Below are 8,088 nucleotides of genomic sequence, written 5' to 3'. Positions count from 1 at the left end.
GAGTAAACTCCAACATTCCTCATGGGAGAAGGCAACTTGCCTTCACTAATTGTACAAGACAAAGGAAAACTAAGGTCTGGGTGTTTTGAAGTAGATGTTGACTGACTTTGGGCATCTCAAACGGCTTCAAAAGCCCTTTAAACTCTGTTGTTATTGACACTTTTCCCACTAAAACTCAATTGATATCTAAGATCCTGTTTCTTTATGTCACAGGAGAGTTCATGTAGCTCCTGTGTTGGGAAGGACTTTTTGGCACTGATGGGAACCATCCCTCTGAAGTCAGTTCACAGAAAAGAACCAAGCAGTTGTTGAGCTGACAGAGGAAAGGTGGACATAACTTACACACTTTATATCAAAGGGAAGTAAATTCAAATCTCTAAAATAAAAACCCAGGACAATTCTATCAAACTAAATAGGAGTGCACCTGCCCTTTTCTGAGGCCATCAGCTCATGTAAATCCTCTGTATTTCATGGAAAAGGCACCAATTGAAGGTGCTGGAGGAAAATGAACAAAAGCACACCAGAACAAACACCGGTGGAAGACAATCTTCCACCCTGGGTCTCTTTTTTGCTGAGTGAGGTGCTAAGCAACAACTCTGCTGAGGCTGAAACTATAAAAGTAAATAAAGTGTCACTGTCTCAACCTCAGAAGACACGGCCTGGCATCCCCTCCACAACCCCTGAACAGAGAAGCTCTGAGAGAAAACACTAAACTGACAGAAAACCCTGTCAAATTGAGCCATTATGTTCTGAATTTTCTTCTTCTTTCTTCCTTTTTCCATTTGAATCCCCAATTAAAACCTGAATGTTCTTCCAAGAGATTAGTGCAAGTCAGGCAAGTCAGGCAACCTTTATAGAAAGACGAATATATTCCTGCAGTAATAATAATAATAATAATAATAATAATATGCAAAAATTGAAACATTAAAAGACACTTGTAACTACCAGCACCATTGACTCTCCAGTAGTTTTAAAGAAGAAAGTGAAAAATGTCACAGTCTTTGGAGCCAAAACACAGTCAGACACTAAGGCAGAGGGAAGCACTGGGATTCTCCATCACTTCATCTGAAAGTTTCAGCCACATCATTTCACCTGATAACTCTCATGATTTCTGAATACTCAAATTGTGTTTTGCTTGCAGTTTCTCTGGTAAAATCGTTGTACAGGTCACTGAGAATAAACAAGCAGAAGAGAGAATTTGGAATTTCTTTTCCAAAGAAATTATTTGGGATAGCACGAAACAACTCTAATAACGGTAACAACTAGGCCAGCCTTACAGAATTCATATTTCACAGAGAACCCCAAGTACCACGAACCAATTTATGAATCCTATGGAAAAGCCCTTTCTGTGGAGCTGTTTTTCCTGCCTGCAAGGCAAAGGACCTGGTGAGAAAGCACGTCCAGGAGGGCTGTGCCAGACCACCTACTGCCCTGTTCAGCACATGCCAGCAGCTGCGGGATGCCAAGTGGGCCAGTGGGTTTCTCTCCCCAGATGAACTGTTTGTGTCCTGGCAAGGGCACCAAGTTCAGCCCCAAGACAAAGGCCCATTTCATTTCTCCTGCTTTCTTGCTCCACTTTTGTGGCTCCCTCTGAGTTGCTGTTGTTAAAACCAAATGATTCATTGAGCGCTGGGGAGCTGTCAGTATTATTTTTTTAACCAATGGACTTTCCTCAATTCAGATGTGAAGTACTTTGAGGTATCTGGGTTTTTCTCTGGAAATTCTATGCTCTTAAGTGTGTGGTTTGCTCTGGGCTCTAGGTTTCTTTTTAGGATTATTTTTGTGTTGTTTTTTTTTTTTTCTTAAAGGTTCTTTATCAGAATTTGTACTTGATGCAGCACACAGTGAGCCCTTGCAATGTGTTAGTAAGGCTACAGCCAAGTCTCTCAAACTAGAGTAAAATCCAAAAGAATTCTTTTCACTTCTGCAGAGAAGAAGTAAAATTAGGTACTGCAGCATAAATTAGAGCCACATTAATTCTGCTGAAATGTATCCCTCTTCATGGTGGGGGGGTTGCAATTAGAGGCTCTTCCAGGTCCTTCCCAACCCAAACCATTCTGGGATTCTGTGCTGAGCAGGTTACACCACCAAGGGGCTCTTTTAGCTCCGAGGAAACCATCCAAACCATGGTTTGGACCTGGTGGGACAGGTGGGCACAAGTTCCATCCCATCCTTGTTACCGAACTCTGTGTTTCCAAAAGCTGAACAACACCTGGACCAGCCACAAGTCCCTGCTCTGGCCTGGCCTGAGGGACAAATTCAAACAGACTCAAAATCTGAGTGTGTGGAAAATACCTTTGCTGTGCCCTGCCTCAGTCCAGTAGCTACAAAGCCTCCAAGATGGAAACAGATGCTTCTTGTGCACATGGGCTGCGTTTGGAAGTGCCACTGGAATTCAGCATCACTCCGGGCAACAGAGCCTTTTCAAATGTCCCTTTAGCCCTCAGCCAGGAATGGCAAAGAACAACCAAAAGCACAGAAGTGAAGTTCTCTGCCCACAGACATCAACGGGAATTCTGTCCTTGACTCCACTGGGGCCAGGCTCCCATCCAATGTATTTGTACTTTAGGTTTCCCATGGTGAATAAATAGAAATGAGGAGTCCTGGCACCAGGGCTGTGAGTCAGACAATCAGGAATGTGCAGAATGCATTTCTCTAAAAGAATCAGCCTTTGAGGGCACTGGTGGCGAGATACCCAACCCTGTGGAAGTGCTCAGCCACACAGCAGGGCTTGGTGAGCAGGAGCAGCAGCCTCCTGCGTGGTTTGCAGACAGGAAGCCAGCGGGGTTATCGGGCCCAAGGAAGCTCTGCAGATCCACAGCTGCTCTGGGAAGCTCACAGAGTTCTGGGGAATGCTGGGGAAAGAGGGGTGTGAAAAGAAGATTATCCAAGCTGGGACAGCCCTTGTCAAAACCCACGGTGGAAATACAGCTGTCCTTGAAAGGAGAGTTTACTATTTTATAACCCAGAGTTTGCTATTTTATAACCCAAAGCAATACTTGGTGCCAAGGGAGAATTTTTCCCCATGACCCAGCTGAAAGATTCTGTCCTTCAGAGGAACTTACAGCACTAGGCCACAAAGCATTAAAAGAAGTATTCCAACAATTTTTACGATTGTTAATCGTTATCACGCTTTACAAACATGTGTTTGTCACTTCAGGATTACTCCTTGCGTTCATTAACTCGGAGTTGTTTGATGCTACGTTGTAATTTTCCATAAGGAACGTCTGACTGGAAAAAAAATAATCAGAGCTACGTGAGGCTGGTATTAAAAACATATCTGCAAATCTGTCATGCTGCTGCTATTTGTAGTTTGGTCTATCTTTTATCTGTTACATATTGGAGGAATTACACCATCCGTATTATGTATAAAAATCCCTAATTTTTTTTTTTCTCTGGTTTAAACACATCCACAGAATGCTTTATTTTGTATAGACCTGTACCAACTATACCAGTTTGGGGCATCATTTTGGAATAAAAAAAAAGTAAGTGAAATATTATAATAAACGCTCAGAGCAGGATTTTTAGGATCTGTATAATCAGAAACATTATTCTAATTACTTTTATAGCTCATATTTTCTCCTGTGCAACATAACCCCCATCTGCTTTGTCAGATGGATGGAGGGGAGACACCACTAAAACCAGGTTAAACTGGCATCCAGCAGTTCTAAAGGCAGGGGTTTCCTCTTTTCTCTATTTTTGGTTGGGTTTGGTTTTGTTTTTCTTTAATAAATCACACGTCTGTGACAATTGTCCCTGCCATGTGTCTTTGAAGATCCACCAGAGCCATTCCAGTGCTGCACCCACATCCAGCACACCCAGCACAGCTCATGGATACCGTGGGAGGGCTGGAGGAGCAAGACCTGCCCCAGCCTGGTGCTGATGCCACCAGGAAATCCCACGTTCTCCAGATGAAGCAACCCAAGCAGCTGCTTTAAGAGCCCTCAAGGGAGATGTGTCAGAAATCCCGGAGGTTTTCCTTCTTTGGGTCATGCTCACCTCCCTTTTGTTCTTTGCTTCTCCACAGGGAGCTCGGCTCTGTGCTTCACAGACTTTCCATGTCTGCAGTTGCTCAGATTCCCTTGTTGTGGCTTCTTGGGAGCATTCCTGAACTGTGAACTCGTTAATTCTTGCCGATCCTTCCAGCAGTGAAAGCAATCCAAGAGGCTGGTATTCCCCCCTCGATGTGCACAGACAGAGCTCAGCCGGTTTGCATGTGGAGCCTGAGCTGCCGAGGAGGAGGCTCCCGGCGGCTGCAGATCCCATCCCGGCAGGATCTAACTGCACATCTTCCTGCAGAAACATCAGCACTCCAGAGCTCCCCAAAACAATCCCAGCAGCTGCTTTCCTGGCTTTGTTGATGCAGATACCCCAGAGTGAGAGATATGGGTGCCTGTGCCCTCTTCCTTCCTCCAGACTCCTTTTAATACCCACTTCATCCTGTTTACTGTTTTGCTCTTGAAGTTAAACGATCCTTTCAAGCAGCTCAGTCTGCATGACTTTGGGGGAAAAGTATGTCTACACAGAGTTAGGAAGTTGTTCCCTGCCCAGAGTGAGAGCTGAGCATCCACTGTGATGCCTTATGATTTTAGCTTTTATATTTTTAATATATTTGTGATCCTGCAATTCTTTAGTGTGTAATTCTGAACTCCACAGAGTTAGCTGCTGTTCTCCCATTTTGGGCAGACAAAACAATTCCTCTCTAGGCCTGAAACTCAAGGACACCTTGCTGTCTCAGACCCCGAGAAATGTAAACAAAAGTGGGTTAGGGGGGAGCAAACTTGGGGTAAATGACTTCATTACCTGAAGCTGTAATTGGAGGATTAACCCCCGATATGCAAATGGACCAAACTTATACAAGTATGAAAACCTGTGACCCCATCATCCATTTTGGGTGTAGCCCCTGGGGGCTTTGTCTGCCCTAAATGTACCTGAAGGCCCTTCAATAAATACCTGCTTTTATTCTCTTAATTCTGTCTGGATTCTGTTTCTAGGCAGCCCCATCAAGGCATCAGCTGAGCAGGGAGGATACCAGGGAGGCTCAGGGAGTGATGATCCATGGACAGCCCATGAACAACAGCTCCTGATTCTGTGTTGTCATAGTGACAGGAGTTTGTTCTGCCCGTGTTCAGGTCAGACAGAGCTTCTGCAGGTACGGACCTTTCATAGAATCACAGCTTGGAAGGGTTGGAAGGGACTTGAAAGCTCATCCCATGAGATGAGACACCATGGGCAGGGACACCTCCCACTGTCCCAGGTTGCTCCAAGCCCCATTGAACCTGGCCTTGGGATCCAGGGATCCAGGGGCAGCCACGGCTGCTCTGGGCCCCCTGTGCCAGGGCCTCCTCACCCTCACAGGGAAGATTTCTTCCTAATATCTCATCTAACCCTGCCTTCTGTCATTTCGATGCCATTCCCTGTGTCCTGTTGCTCCAGGCACCTATAAACAGTCTCTCTCCATCTTTCCTTTTGGCTCCCTTCAGGCTCTGGAAGGCCACAATTAGGTCACCCCTGGTCTCTTCTCCAGGCTGAACAATCCCAATTATCTCAGCCTTTCCTCACAGGAGGGGTTTTCCATCTCTCTGATCATCTTGATATCCCTCCTCCTTTTGTCCAAACTAATGAGGTCTGCAGAGATTTGGCCTGTGCTGGTTCAGGCACAGAGCCCTACACAGTTCTGTGCCTTTTGGTCACTTCAGTGCTGAACAAGCTCATATTTAACCATGTAGGCATAATCTTAAATATCCTCCAAAACTGCAGCCCAGCTCCTCGTTTTCCTCAGGCTGATCATTTTCAGGTTACTCCTATTTGTTTTGATGTTGCCATGGCGATTACCTGGGCAGGTGTCTGATTCAGATGATTTGGTTTCAAACTATTAGCCCAAGGTAACAATATATTCTCCTCCAGAATTTGGGCTTGTAATGGTGCTCACCAGGCTTCCAGCTGTGCTTCCCCCAGGCCTCCCAGGCTCTTGGGGAGGTGCAGCAGCTGCCAGGGCCGTGGGCAGGGGTGGCTCTTCTGAGGGAGATGCTGATGCATCAGTTCTTCCTCAAGAGATTCTGGTTACATGGCAGGAGACTAAAAAAAAATCTCCCCCTCCTCAACAGGGCAGGGAAAGAACACAGGATGGAAAATTCGTAGGTTGAGATAAAGGCAGGGAGATCTCTTAGCAACTGCAGCCATTGGCAAAACAGATATTTTTAAAAAGAAATAAGGTATTGCTGATTAAAATAGGTTGAGAAAGAGGAATTAAAATATCTCTGCCTACCCCACCCCTGGATTCACAGGCTCAGCTTCACTCCTGACTCCTCTGTTTCCCCGAGCCCTGCACAATGCAGGCAGCCACGGACTGGAGGGTGATGGTCAGCCCACGGCTCCTCCCTGACACTCTTCCCTCCTTACACTTTACACCTGTTCCAGTGTGGGTCCTCCACGGGCCACAATTCCTGTCAGGAAACACCAAAAACTTCCCTGCTGCAGCCTGGGGTCCCCACTGGGTCCCAGCTCTGCTGTGCTCCTCTCCCCAGGCTGCAGCAAATTCCCTGCTCCTCCTGAGTGTTTGCAGGGCTGCTTCCTCATCCTTTTCTCCTCATCCTCATTGCCTGGCTGACATTTTGCCTCTTTTTAAGCCCCATTTGTCACCGAGGCACCCCCAATGTAACTCCCAGGCCCAGCAGTGCCCTGCACTGAGGAGGCTGAACAGGCTGTGCCTGGCATGGGGCAGCTCTGGTTTGTCCCCACAGAGACCCTCACACTCTCCCCATACCTAAATCATAACCTAAACCATGCCCTGAACAACCAGCACACACTTTTAGAAGATTTATTTAAAATGGGAGCTGGTTTTTTCAGTTTTGAGTCTTTGCCCTCAAGCACAGCGCTTCTGTACGAATGGAAATGCCCATGAAGCTCCCTCATTAAAATATTTCATTCATTTTTCACTCCCAGCCATGAGAATTTTATTCAAGTCTCCTTGAGCTCCAAGAGCAGAGATAAGCCTACAAATATCAATGATTTTCTAATGATTTAATGAGTTTTGATGCAGTGCTCACCCTCTCTTCTGATGACCCCTGAAGGGTCAAGGCCTGGTGCTGCTGGAGAAGCACCTGGAGATGCTTCTGGCATCTGTCTCATCCAGTGGCAAATCCCGGTGCTGTTTGTTTATTGGAATAATTACTGGAGGAATCCATAACTAGCTCCAGTTTTGGCCGAGCCACATTAAAACTGGGTTGTTTTCCTTCCTTCCTTTCTTTTCCTGTGGGTACAACAACCTCCACGCTGCCGCTCAGACACCGAGCAGCACCTCCCGAGCCTGATCTACATTCCAGCTGAATTTGCCTTCTGCCAAAGTTCCCTATTGCACAGAAACACCGGCCCTGACGCAACGGAGCTCGGGACGTGTGGATTCCTGCAGGAGAGCACGGACACCCCGTGCCAGCCCGGCCGGGCTGGTGATGAATAACCCAACATCCATCTTCCCCCCGCAGCTCCCAGCCCGTGAGTCAGCACCCGGAGCCGTCCCACGGCTGTTCCAGCAGCACATGCTAACACAACTTCCACTGCTTTTTAAGGTCATCCCGAGCTGCTGCGTGGCCAGAGGCCAAATCACATTCGCAGGGTTTGGCCAAATCACACTCGCAGGGTGCAGCCAAGCAAGCTGCTCCGAAATGATCCCCTCGCGGCGCTTCCTCCGCGCGTCCCCGTGCTCCGCTGGCTTCCTCCTCCTCCGCCACCTCCGCGTGGCACTCCTGGGGCAACACGGGAAAGCTTTGTCCCAGAAATGCAGCTGGAGTTCGGCTTTCTGGGCTGGGAAGGCAGGGAAATCACACCCCAGCACAGCTGCGGCTCCTGTCCCACCATAACTGGGGACTTTGGGCCCGTGATGAGGTTTCATTTAGCATTTGAACAATGTTTTCGTGTGACTGTGCATCCGGTGAGAGCGCTGTGGCACACAGTGTTCGGAGTGCTGCAATCTCCTGTGCCTCAATAAATCACTCAGGCTTTCTGAGGAATCCTGCCTGGGCCAGCAGAGCAGCCCCGCACCGGGAATGCTGCTCGGATGCATGGGATGGAGGTTTTCCCTCAAGGTCC

This window comes from Coloeus monedula (assembly GCF_965178545.1).
Source record: "Coloeus monedula genome assembly, chromosome: 21".
Lineage (NCBI taxonomy): Eukaryota > Metazoa > Chordata > Aves > Passeriformes > Corvidae > Coloeus > Coloeus monedula.
This window is presented reverse-complemented; position numbering follows the sequence as displayed.